Here is a 13,948-nt window from a genome sequence, read left to right on the forward strand (position 1 = left end):
TTTGTAATATTTTCTGTCTTATTCTACTTAGTCCAAGCTAATATTTAACTCTTWTCTTTCTTGTTTGTCATGTCATGTGGTATGCAATTCTTCTCATCTACATACAGCCATTTAAYATTAGGTACATACTCTAAGGCAGTCTCTTTCGGAGGGTCATTTATTTTACTGATCAAATTTTAGGATGAAGTGAACTATTGAGTTTTTACTTCTCTTTGTTGTCTATAGTGTCTACATAATGATCTCAGACAGCATGTCTAACCTCCAGGTATCTGAAGCTATGTAAGATGAGCCCACCATTTTCTAACAAAACTATGAATCCTCTCATTGGCTGTTCGGATGCCTCACGTGTTCCAGTGATTCGCATGAGTTTTGTTCTGATGTTAAATTGTTCTCCATCAGTAATTTTGAATTTATTTTATATTTTACTTCCATTTGATTCCTACCTTTACTATGCCATTTTGCGTGAAATCACAGGCTTTTATTATCCACGACAGATGGCTATAGTCTGAGAATGATCCCACAAGAAAATATATCATTGCTGTTAACCTTTTGTCCTTGGAGGTATTCTCCAGTTTTGTACACTGTACACCCTGTACTCTTCTGYCTGCCAATGAAGCATCTTTGGGTAAATATGTTATTTTGAGGCACACCGTGCATATGTTCCTAATACTGGAATTTGTGCTGTTTTGCATGACAGACATTGACTGCAGATGTGCTCTCTTGGTGCCTCTGCACTGTCTTTATGCTATGTGTGCATGGGACCCCATTCTTGTCTCTTCTTTTGGTCGTGTATATCGGATTCTTGTCTGAGAAAAATTACATACAAAGAATGGAAGGTTCTGACTGAGAATATAACTAATGCCATGCCCAAACTAGCTCAAATGAACAATGTATATTACCAAGACAAAGAATCATGTCAGCACTTTTGTATTTCTCCTGGTACTCAGATTATATGATTTAACTCTAGCTCAATATCTCTACATGAACTTGCATTGCTGTGACAAAAGAAGTTTTTTAAAAAGGTATTCAAAATGTGGTTTATTCTAATTTATTCTTAATAGGTCTTCATTTCAGGGAGCAATATAAAGCAAGACATGCCAGCATCACTTGCATGTAATTTCTTAAGAGTCATTCACACCAGCGTAAGTCAAGAGGCATTTCACTGGCATGAATAAAGTCAGACTGATGTGAAACTGCTAGGAGATTGTTACAGCAATCATCAGAAAATAGCAGTAACCTCAAAAGCAGTTTTTGTCATGTTCCAAGTTTGTCCCCACTCTTTGAAATATATGGACTCAAGTCTGCTGCTTTTATTTTTATTTATTTTTATTTATTTTTATTTATTTTTATTATCCTTGTATTTGGATTTTTCATATATTCATTGCATGAGGATTAGATAGATTAGATTTGCCATCTGCTTTCCAAACGGTTACAACTAAAGGTGACTTTCCTGATGCTGAATGACAATCTTGGTAGCAAAAATCTCTCCTCTTGAAAGAACAGGAAGAGTTCATCCACTTGGTTACAGCCATTTTCCAGCAACATGAGGAATACTGGCCTTGCAAAACAGAAATCTGGTAAGAAATAATACCCTGGAGTAACAGAGTAGGTCAGAGAAGGCAGTTGACAGCTTGTGGGCTGATTTCACTAAGTCTCCAACAATTTAGAGTGTATCCTAGTGTGCCTGCACATGCATCGGCCCTTTCTCTGATGAGCCATAAACCTACGTGAGGTGAGAGTGCAACACAGATGGACAGCASATGTGTCCCAAACCGGCATCTGTCCCACTGGACTGTTTAGTAGCCCTGATCAGTAATGAGTCTCTCAGGGGGTGACAGAGTCCACCCTGGCTTTGAAGAAAAGCATAACACCTCTAACAGGAAATGCTACAGTAATAATCTCAAATGCTTATTTGAGTGTCATTGTGGGCTCACATGAATTCTAGCAAATTAACAAGAAAATTAATTATAGTTATAAGGACAGGACAGCACATTTAGTGTCACATGTTTAGTCTGACCCAAGGCATTCTGTTCTGTAAATAATATTCTGGTCTTCCTAGCAGTGTGTCTTCAGCAGCCATGCTCAGTCTCCAACAGAGGCACAGCTGAATCAAAACTAGCCACTTTGGAAGAAATGAATAAGTTATTCCTATCTACTGTCCAGGAAAAGTCGATCTAGAGGCAAACTGTTGAGTTATTTATTCCATTCCCTTCCTGGAATAAATTATGCTCTTGATCGTCCTTTAATGTATAAAAATAATGTATGATTCCTAAAAAGGAATCACCAGACTACGTAAGATTTTATAAATATTTCAGTTATGTATAGACCAAGTGCAGAATCAAGGTCAGTATGTGGATTTGGGACTGCCCCTGAAGGATATAGCAACTAGAAACTAATTAATAAAATTACTACCAGCTTAAAACAGAATGAAAATCAGTTGAATGCAAGACTCTGAAGCACCACCATTTTATATTTCCACCTCTGGCCTCTCCTCTSCTGTACAAATATGCAAACATGTCTGCAGGACCATCAGGCAAGCCTGCAGCTAACCCTTTGGTCATGGTCCAACAGTTTGGGAAGATAACAGGAAAATTCGCACTGGCTCAGATTTCTTTTGCTTCTGTTTTCTGATCTGTTCTTTGAGCTAAACTTCTCCTAGAAGAGCTATAAAAAAATCCACACTGCAAATCTRCAACACTTACACCTGTGAGGTTCAGCCAGCTGGATCACTGGTCTTGAACACTTTTCCAGCTTTTAAGAATGTCCTATTACAAATCCTATTTGTCTGTCTTATGCTATTAGTTTTTCAAATGGTCAATGCTTATACTGTTAGGACCCCAAGTTTGTATTGTAGTCTCATCTTTCTCCATTTCAACAGACTACTCAAAGGAAAATCAGGTAAAAATAATATTGTAGTATGGTTTATCTCCTGGTTTCACTGTTGCCTATTCCTCATAGATTGCCACCATCAAGTTTTMCCCATTAATACTCTTTCAGGATGAACTTTAGCACTGGAAATTGATGTGCAGTCATAAAGTGTTCTGAAATGGGCTTACTCAATTATTTTTTCCAACATAAATCTTTCAAAGTATTGATTGAGCCGAATATCTGAATAGCGGACTACATATCACAATTAGAAACAGTTCAGAATGTTTTTAGGAGTTCAATTCCAGAAAAAATATATAAAAATACATATGAGACCCAAGCAAGATATATCTAGCAACTCTGAAAATCTTAAAAATTTTMATTTCAGTCTTGCAGAGTCTTACTGGAAACTTACTTAATCAAATTCTCAGTCTGCTCACCTACTTTCACTGTAAAATTGATGAGAAATTAATGGAAAAAAATAATGAACACAGTTCACAGGAGAACAAAAGAAATTCCTATGAGCCTTATTGAAAATTGTCGTCATCCTGCTGTAGAAAAATATAATCCAAGAATTTTCCCTGCCTGTACCCWCTCCATCCATTTTGTCTGGTTCCTTTCCTCAACAAAATATGCCTGCTTCATATAACTGAGCTAGTAGAATTTTGCAAGTTCATTTTATCTGGATAATATGTAAATCAAAATAATTGACTCCCTTGGAACTTTTTTTTTTTTGAGGAAAAAAATAGCCACCTGCAAAAAGTTGGAAATGTTCCAGCAAATCTAATTTAAAACAAATGATGAGTGACTATTGAGGTTTCTAATGGGAAAGAAAATTAGCCCTCAGCAGCACTATATGGCACCAGAAAGAGAATACTGAAGCCTAGCTGGCGAAGGCTCTGGGAGAACACTGCTCATCATATGAAATAGGAGACAAATGCTTGAGGAAAAAGCAGAGCAAAAGGACACAGTATCATATGGTAAAAAGATCCAAGGCGTAATTGTTATATAAAATATCTCTGACTCTAAAGCAGTTGAAGTTAGTCAGACAAAAATAAATACATACTGCCTCATTTAGTAGACATTGTWGGATTAATAAACGCTTTAAAACAAGTTTGCCAGTATTCAAACATGATTCTTCTTTGTGTTTTTTTCATCATTTTAGTACAGCTGAAGTTTATTGGGCCTTCCAAACTTTCAACATAGGAACTTCACACACACTTAAAATCTTCTAACRATTTGTCTGTCCAAGTGTTATAGACTCCTATGTGTGACTGCAAATATACACATACCGATATATTTGAAAGCCAATACATGGTAGGATTGATTGAAAGCATACAGCAATCAATAGGAGGCTTTTCATTGATTTTGACTGAGTCTGGAGCAGAGCCATAATGTGAAAACCAGTATGGTAAATGTTGTTCTCATCAAGATGGTGTAGACGTACAAGTAACCCTTCCTAGCCTCCACCAGCTGCCCGCTTTCTGGAGAGGCAATCACCTCGTCTTCCCTTTGCTGTGGTTTTACAGTGAAGGATTCTTGAGCAAATACTGTTGCAAACGGGACTGTTTGCTCCACCCTTGTCTCTTTAGGCAGAGACTGGTAGGGCTTGTAGGCAAATGAAACTCCTCGGGGAGTCCCACAGAGAGAATAAGCCGCCTTTGTGCAGGGCTAGCTCTGAGCATGGGCAAAGCTGGGTTTTGCTTAGGACACCTGCCTGCCAGAGGCAACCTAATGGTTGGGGCCCTGCTGCTTGTTTTGGCTGGACCAGGGCACTGAAAAATTGTGTCGGACACTGCTGCTGGCAGTAAAGTGTGCGGGGTAGCAAGGCTGCTCCAGCAGGTCACAGTGTCCATCTGCAATACGACCTCAGGCCCCAGCTCCTCCAGCTCCCCTCCTGTCCGTGGGTCTGTCTCCTCCTCTTCCTGCCCGAGCCTGGGAGTCAGCTCCAGATTTTACTTAGACGTCAGCTCCAGATTTTGCTTAGACAACTCCGTCACACCCAAACTGCTGTAAAGCCTTGAACTAGCTCTGCATTTGGCCACCTGCAGTTGATCAGGACTTGACTGGCTGTTTGATAATAAACTAAGCAAAAAAATTAAATCCAAGGTAAATCAGTAATGCAGTGAAAATATTCTTAATTTTTAAGCCAAATTTGYACACAGTTTAATGTTACCAAGAAAATAGCATTAGAAAAAACAGTGCATCCATTTCCTTGTAATGTTCATGATTAGGTCATACTGAATTCACCTCTAACAAGATCTTAATTTCAAAACCAAGGCACAAACTTAAAATACATGCTAGGTTTCACTCTTGAAAGAAGTCACATGAAGGTTACCTGAAGAGATTCAGCAGTTTGGTGACAAACAACAAATCTCCCTTAACAAATACTTAGATTTAAATACTTTTCAACCATCCTCAAGAAAAGAAAACCCAAGCAGAAATTCCTCCTCTCCCTGAAAAGCAGCAGTCTGTATTGCTACTTAATTCACTCCCTGTTCCCCATCCATTTATATGCATTTGGTGCAGTATTAATTGCATAACCAGACACAATTCTGAATGCCTTTAATCATAGTTGCCCAGAAGACAATTTCTGAAACTGCAAGGTTAGAGAGACGAGATCTATTCTTACATCTTCCACAAACTGACAAGATTGTGTTTTAATACCGAAGTGCAAGAAGCCAAATTAAAAAGCATTCTTAATTCTGCTCTTTGATCTGATTTCATAAGCCTAACATTTTCTCATATAATTATTTGCCAGTTCTCCACATGGATCCAAGATGTACGCATGCTAAGAGACATTGTATCATCATAAAATTGGAGTAAGCAAATGATGAATCAGAATCCACTGCGAGCTGTCAGGGAAAAACATGGCTTAAAACATGGATCATACTGGTCTGGTGAAGGATGATCGTGACACATCCCTCAGGTGTTTCATGATATGGGGCCCTTCCTTTACACCACACAAGTATCAGGGATTTTGCAGAGATCCAAAAAGCTTTGAAAGCAGCACAGCTGTGTTTTTTGAGGGAGAACAGGAGGGATTAGTATAGAATCATAGAATCAGTAAGGTTGGAAGAGACCTCTGGAGATCATCTAGGCCAACCTACCTGCTCAGCAGGGTCACCTAGAGCATGTTAGACAGRGTTGCATCCAGGCGGGCCTTGAAGATCTCCAGAGAAGGAGACTGYACAACCTCTCTGGGCAACCTGTGCCAGTGCTCCGTCACTCTCACAGGGAAGAAATTCCCCTTCACGGTCTGGCCGAACTTTCTGTGGTTCAATTTCTGCCCATTGCCTCTCATCCTGTCACATGGGACAACTGAAAAGAGTTTGTCCCCATCCCCTTGATGCCCTCCCTTCATATACTTAATAAATTTAACTCTGCTCAAATTTGAGAGTTGCATTACAACCAAACACCAAAAATCCTGGAGGACAAATCTAAACCGGGAACTCCTTCCCCCAAGGGACAACAGAGGACTGGGAACTCTGGGCACTGGCAAAAGATTTGGTACTAAAAAACCATCATCCAGTGCTCAGGGAAGGGAAATAAACAGCACAGATACAACTGGGGAAGTAATACCAAGCAGTCACACCCTTTCTAATGTAACTAGTTTATTTTCAGTTTATTTCCTTAATATTACCCTGATATTACTTTCATAAGTAACTAAGCAACCTCCAACGCCTTACTGCTAAAACAGGTTGAGTCACTGTTGTGATTCTCAATAATTTTTCCTTAGCCATTGGATGCATCAGAAAGTGTAGAGGCCTTTTCAATTCTCTATGCTAGAGTGCCACCTTATGGCACTTCCTCTATATAGCTCATTTTTTCTCTTAATCTTTATTTTAAGCATATCATGTTGCTTTAATCAAATGTGTAGGCTACCATATAACACCCTAGTGAGATGGAAAGTACCTAAGAGTTCAGAGGACTGCAGCTGAGTTAACAAAATTCTTTTTCATATCCCAAACTATAGATAACAAATGTGGAAGAAATATTTTCTAATCCATATTGCTGTTGACAGTATTCCTGACAAACATTTGCCTAACCTGTTCTCAGAAATGTCCAACGACAAGATGCCCAGGCCTGGTTCCTCATCATCCCTTTCAATAGGTCGTATACTCTAAATAACTATCTTAATCTCCATTGTTGCTGATTTTGGACCTCAATTCTTGTCCTGTTCACCCTGGACATGGAGAACAATTTGTGTTTTTCTTCTGTATAATTTTTTTCACATTAACAATTGTTAATCAATTCTATCCAAAAATTTCTTTACCTTAATCAACACCCAGTCCTTAATCTTTCTAGGTCCTATTTTCTAGGCCATTAATCATTGAGCATTATTCTCATCTAGATTTTCTTCATTGGGTTTGTATCTTTATTCAAAGCATATATTTGTACTTAAATCAAAACTGGGTAAAATACATCATCTAAGGTGTTTGCCAACACTAAGTAGAGAAGAAGAATGACCTGTCGTTTTACAGATTACACCCCTATTTTTGCCTTCAGCTGTTTCATTTTAAGTCAGAAATCTCTAAAAACCCATATTCAGTGAATAGTTATCCATGATTCTGCTGGCAATAGGGTTCTGCCACAGTTTTTCCTTGTGCAAGTACTATTCAATTTTCATATTATTAGCAGGGATAAGGATATAAAAAATGTCCAATTTAATTTTGAGAGCACTTTCTAATATAAACAGAAGTTTCACAAAATGTTCTTGAGCTTTGCATACAAGAAGTCTTTAAAAGTATATTCTGAGTAAAGCTGCTAATACTAATAGCAGCTTATGAAAGACATCTATGATCTCAAAATGCAGAAKGACTGAACTGAATCCTGAACATAACACTTCACACTTAGTATTCAGTGACCACAGAAAATATGCCTATTTTCTTTTCTTCACAACGATCATTTTCACTTCTCTTGGTGTTACATTCGATTAGTTCTACAGTAGTTGGGCTTACCCACAAGAGTCAAATGGCACCTCTTCCTATAGGAGTTTACCAGGTAAATGAACACAGCCTGTTCTACAGCAGTACTTCTTTGAGACCTGTAATTCTTAACTCCACTACGAGAAGGGTTGTCTTTTACTGTCTTTTTGTAACACCGATACTCCTGGAATTAAATAGAATACATAAAATAATGGGAAGCATGGAGAGGTATAGCATTAAAGGGTAAAGAATCCAAACATGAAAAATTACACTACAACTTCGTTGGCATCTTGTTCCTTCAGTGTTTTCCAAATAACAATACAGGAAAGCAGTGAGAATGGCAGACAGAAATCATACTTTCTCAATCCATTCTTCTATCACAAAACATCTGGAAGATTCTAGGAAAGGCCTTCTGTTCCACACTCCAACAGCTCCAAAGGAAGCAATTCATCTGAAGGTTTGGACGACGCAATTAATTGTTCTAATTCCCCCATCACTGTAGCTTGCACATTGCAGAATTAAACGTGAGTTGGGAGCAGCGCTGCTATGTAAAGCAGGAACTATCAGAGCATGTAKGGGAGAATTAGTCAGAAGAGGTGGAGGTCGAAACAGCAAAACAGAGAAACACAGTTTTGTGTGAGTTTTGTAGAAAAGCAATGTGGAGCTGAGAGAGGGCAGAGAAAATGGTGAGAAAGAAAAGAAATGTTGGGCAARAGAATTAAATGAGATAGGGCAGGGTAGGAGAAAAATGGGGGGAGACAAAAATCTAAAGGAAGAGGAAACAGCAGAAAAAGAATAGCTCTTGCTGAGCAGTTTTGAACAGAAGGCAGTATGCTGAGAACTGAAGGATGGTTATGGAGTGAAGGCTGGAGGTTTGGATTTGAAAGATGGAAAACGAACTAAGGGTAAATCTATTGTCTGACAACTTAATCTGCTAACTTAATTCTTCAGCCCTGTCCCCATCACCCACACTGTGATGTGTCAGTCCATTCCTGTGCTCTCTTCTGGAGTTAACTAAGCACTTCCACCTGCGACGAGGCCAGGGTGCAATCCGGGGTGGGGGGTTGGGGGAGTTATTCCCAATAGGAAGTGTGAATGAAACTATGCCATCTTCCCTCCCACTAGCCCTCCAAAACAGAGCCAGCTTGCCCTGCAGCCACACGTACTCCCACTCGCTGCAAGCCAGGCCACTGAGCACACACAGTGCAAAGTCATAAAAATACCACTCAGATGGGCTATAACACTGCCTCAATTTATCTGAGCAATTTGAATAAATAAACTCAAAGTATAATTATTATGTTTTAAGGGGCACCGATTATTATGCTTGATGGCACCACAATAACTTTTTATGCCTTACAGCAACATAAGGTTCCACACAGGAGACCTGAGCAGGTGCTCTGCGGTGTGAATGCCTTTATAGAGGAAACTAGTCTGGAGCAGCATGAACACAAGCGGTTCTGCAGCAGTTGTCCTGGCAGCCACAACTCAGTCCCTGACACAGATGCCTTTTGCAAGTTAGATCTAGGACAGCATTGGAAGGAGAAGGAGGTTCAGCTGCCAAAAAAATCAGGCAGCAAACTCGTGACTCAGGAAATGAACCAGGGGTTACACTCATCTGTGTCTAGATACCAGGTGAGCTGAGGATGCTCCTCCCCCACTACCCCCCCACCTTTAACTCAATAGCAGGCATTTGTAACAGCAGCTGCAAGCCAAAATATGGTCATGTTTCAGGATCCCACCCAGACTGATAGAAAACAATGAGTTTTGGCCTACTGTCGCACAACACACCCTTGATGCAGTAATACTAAAGTCACACATGGCAAGGTGTTATTGCTCCATTATGAAATATTACTTTCATTAAATAAATTCTCTGCTTATGACTTGACCATGTTTTCCTTTTCATTGCTTACCTCATTCAAGAATTAGCTTTCTGCATTAGCTTTCTGTGGGGAGGACATAATTGTTTCAGTATGTTTTAAGAATTTTAAATGGAGAAAACATATGAATATTAATAAAATGGAATGAAAAATTAAAAAGTCACAGAGATGATGTAGAGGCTGTAGCTTTATTATTTTTCCAGAAAGAACCAAAATGAATCCTTCTCCCACCAAAAATAACTGTTTTCTGTGAATATCAGAAGTGTTTATAACATGTTACGCTATATAATTATAAAAACTACTCCATTTCTTTCTTTCAAGTAGAAAAGAAATGGATAGATTACACTAAACTTGGAACAAGCCTGGTTGCATTCCTTTTCAATAACCATGTATCTTTTTCTTGGAGCAGAACAGTGTCATTGTTAACAATTATCCAAAGATTTCTTGAAACCATTCCTGTAGGGAGCTTGTTGAAGAAGTGGTATGTAAGTCTACTATAAAGATTGCAAACTGCATACAGGTGCCAGTACACTTCAGTCTCTTGAACYGAGCAGATGAACCTCATCTATGGAATTACAAAACTAGAGAATAAGATTGTGAATCCTTGTTCTATCACATATTGCAGGAAAATCTGACACACACTCCTCTTCTTCCGGTACAGACTACCTATAATGCCCAGTCTACAGTGGTCTATCCCCATCTACCCCAAGCTGTGACAAGAGGTCAGCTTTCCAAATGAGAGACGATACAGAAATATGGATTCCTAAGAATAAAAGCTGGGTACAAAGAAGATGGTAGCAGGGGTGGGGCTATTACGCAGATTTAATGCAATAGAGAAGACAGGACAAAGAATAGTTTGTTGAAGATAACAAAGGGGGGGGGGGGGAAACAGCACTGGGAGCCACAAAGAGAGAGAGTGAGAGAGCAGAGAATTTTGCTCTCAGTGTGGAGAAGAAAATATATGGAGAAACTCAATAAGGCAAGGTTGCTTCTGCAACCTAAGCTGCCGCTAGTAGCAAAACCAGCTGTTGTGCATCTCTCCCAAAATATAATATTTATTGTGAGGGGTGAGTGTCAGGAAGCTATGTCACCAGCTAGCAGAAGCAGGGTCACAGTGAGAATTGCTTCAAAGCATCCATCTCCCCCTACTCATTTCCTGACTCTCCCCTGCAGGTTAAGTGTAACTCAGGCTGCCAGGGAAGTCCTGCCTTGTGTAGATAGCAGGAGTAATCCCATCTCAGGTGGCATTTGATTTCACTGTAAGTCTGAGTATGCTATGAGGAAACTGTACATATGTAAGGATAACTCAGGGGCTCGATAGTGAGAGTCACAAGGTTAGTTAATATAAATATGTTTATTAACAATTAGGTAAAAAGGAGCAATGTTATCAATGCAGGAGGGCTCCCTGGGGCTSCCACGGCAGCTGGYGAGAGAGATGGCAGGGCAGCCCCAAGCGTGGCTCTGATGTGAGGAACACTCATCATCTCTCACTTTACATTTTACAGACTGCTTAATCAATACTACAGTCATCAAATGTTCTTTCATCATTCATCAAATCATGCAGATTTATGGGGTACATGTATATTACACCTTTTTCCTAAGATACAAAGTATAAACAAGATTAGCTCATCTGTGAGCAGATAACTATAATTGCTGATTAGTAACATTAGCCTTGAACAACATTCTCAGGTTCTGGCCAATAAACTGCTGTATCGCCAGGCTCCTCACCATTCTTCTGCATTAACCCTTACAATGTATTTGTATTTCATCAGTGGTATCAATATAACAGGGGGACTCTGCATGCATGACGCTATCGTTAATCTCTCCAGGACTGGTTGGCCTCCTATTCTGACTTCTACCAGTATTTTTAACTGGAATTACTCTATCGGAATTGCCCAGCCCATGCCAAACTTGTACAACATTGCTGTCAGTCAATGTAAGTTGCAAATTTCCAGAAATGGCTATGCAATTTGGCAGAGCCCTAAGCTTCCACAGTCAGTGTAGTATCTTGGCAGCTCTGGGGAAATCTCACACACACTTCAAGGATAGCGCTTCCTTTAGTTGCAAAGGTACCTCCTGCCTGCAACACAACCTTTCCAACAAGTCCATGCTTGCTTTCCAAGCCAGGATGYGGCACAGACTAAAGCAAAAGGTGTATTAGCAGGAACTGTTTTATCCAYTGTGATAAATTGAAAAACAAATGAAATCTTACCTGGACAAGCGTGAAAGCTGCTTTCTGTTTTCTTTTAAAATGTACATTGAGCCAGCAGTTTCGGCTCTCATAGCAGGTAAGCAGGAMCTGAACAATACGTTGAAGATTTTTGGTCATTTTGGACAGCACTAGCTGTCCACTCACAGTTGGGTTTGTGATAGCAAAAGAGAAATATTTTTCAGATATTTTTAAATAATTTCATTTCCTGGATGTGAGAAATGGTAACTTTATACTGCTTCTTTTATATATTTCAGCCTGTGCCAAGGAACAGTGTACATCAGTAAGGCACAGGGCAGCAGCCCAGCAACATGCTGAGCACGTATTACAGATGCTCTGCACAGTCACTCATACTGAGCACACTAAGAAAGTGTGCTTACTTAACTATGAGGGCAAGGGAGTTTACAAAGTAATGAAATCAAAACATAACATAATAAAAAGCAAAAGATAAGCAAGAGTCCTCCTTGTATGAAGTGGCCCAGCCATCCTGTTAGGGAGCCAAACCAATACACCAGCCAGGCATCTCTATCGTTCTGCCAGATATGTTAGATAATGTCTTGTAAGTGGTTAATATCATTCTCAATAGACGCTAATTCAACAGTGATGTTAAAGAGCATATCCTGGCGAAGTCACAACATTCGTGGTTGTATCATAGTAGGAGATAGTTGATCACTAGATGGGTTTGCAGTGTTCCTTGCTGTACTGCTCCCAACTCTCTATTTAAAAAGGCAATGGCTCTAGATGTCCAATTTAAGCCTTGAGTTAAAGCAGAGGCAACATGCTCTTACTTATAAACATATAAACTTATATGTTTATAATTACGTGCTATCAACTCTGAGATCCCAACTAGGCTTAACAATAGGCCTTACTAAGGCTTCTGCATGAGAAAATAAACTTACATGGGGGTTATATGTGGCATCTAGGATATGCAATGGGGTTCCCTGCTGCTCCATCATAAAGGGAAGGATGCTTAAAGTAACACAACCTACAGTGCATGGGCCATCTGTGGTGTTGGCTGGCACATATGTATATGCTGTATACACACAGAAGGAACCATCCTAATGGTAGTATAAGGAGAGCAGACGCATAGGTAATATTCATASTATCATAGAATTGGTAAGGCTGGAAGGGACCTCTGGAGATCATCTAGTCCAGCCCTCAAACAAGTGGCTCACATGGGGATCGAACGCATGACCTTGGCATCATTAGCACCATGCACTAACCAACTGAACTAGTATCATTAAAAGTGAACTGTGTATTGGTTACATTCCACAGAACAGAGGTAGCATTCACAAAACAAAAGCAAATATCTGCTTTAGATATGCTAGCTATACCAAAAGAGTAAGTCCAAGGTGTCAGCTTTTGAGAAACAATATAAATCATACAAATGCATAGGAGTTACAGATACATCAAATTTTTTTAGAAAAGTATAACTCTGCAATACCGTGAGTGCAGTTGGTACACCTATGTAACACATAGTTAAGACATCATTCACTGATTGTCCCCCTGCAATACAGAAAGCAGAGAGGTTAGCTGATCTTTGTGCAAGCCAAATCCATGTATTTACATGGGAGGCTGGACAGTCTTGTAGATCAATCGCATCTGTTGTCATCAGCAAGAGGCAACATTCCAACAGCAACTTACAGATGCCGGCATGATAAACTGTTGATAGGAAGATAGAAAGGCATGCTATTCCCATCAGGAAGAACTAGAGCAGTAGCTCCTGGACCATCTGCTAAAACAGTACTAGGCTCTTTTTGCCACTGAGGAGTTAATATCCACACACCACCCGAAGAGTGTACTGAGGGTGTTTATTGAACTTGAGGCACTCTGGCACTGTGGATCAGAATTCCTCGCAGTATTGATGCTCCCTGTGAGACATTCACTAGTGTGGATGCAGATACCTGGAAAGATAAATTTTGAGAAGACGTCAATAAGAGTGGGGCTATTTGAACAGGTATCAAAGGTATAAACAGCCATACACACTGTGAAGGGCTATCAAGTCTCACATGTAAGCTGGTAACTCTTTGTTCAGCAATCCTAAATTGCTCAGGAGATAACATCTCAAA

The sequence above is a fragment of the Rhea americana genome, unplaced genomic scaffold (genome assembly GCF_003343005.1).
Source record: "Rhea americana isolate MKP2758 unplaced genomic scaffold, rheAme1 scaffold_82, whole genome shotgun sequence".
NCBI classification, from domain to species: domain Eukaryota; kingdom Metazoa; phylum Chordata; class Aves; order Rheiformes; family Rheidae; genus Rhea; species Rhea americana.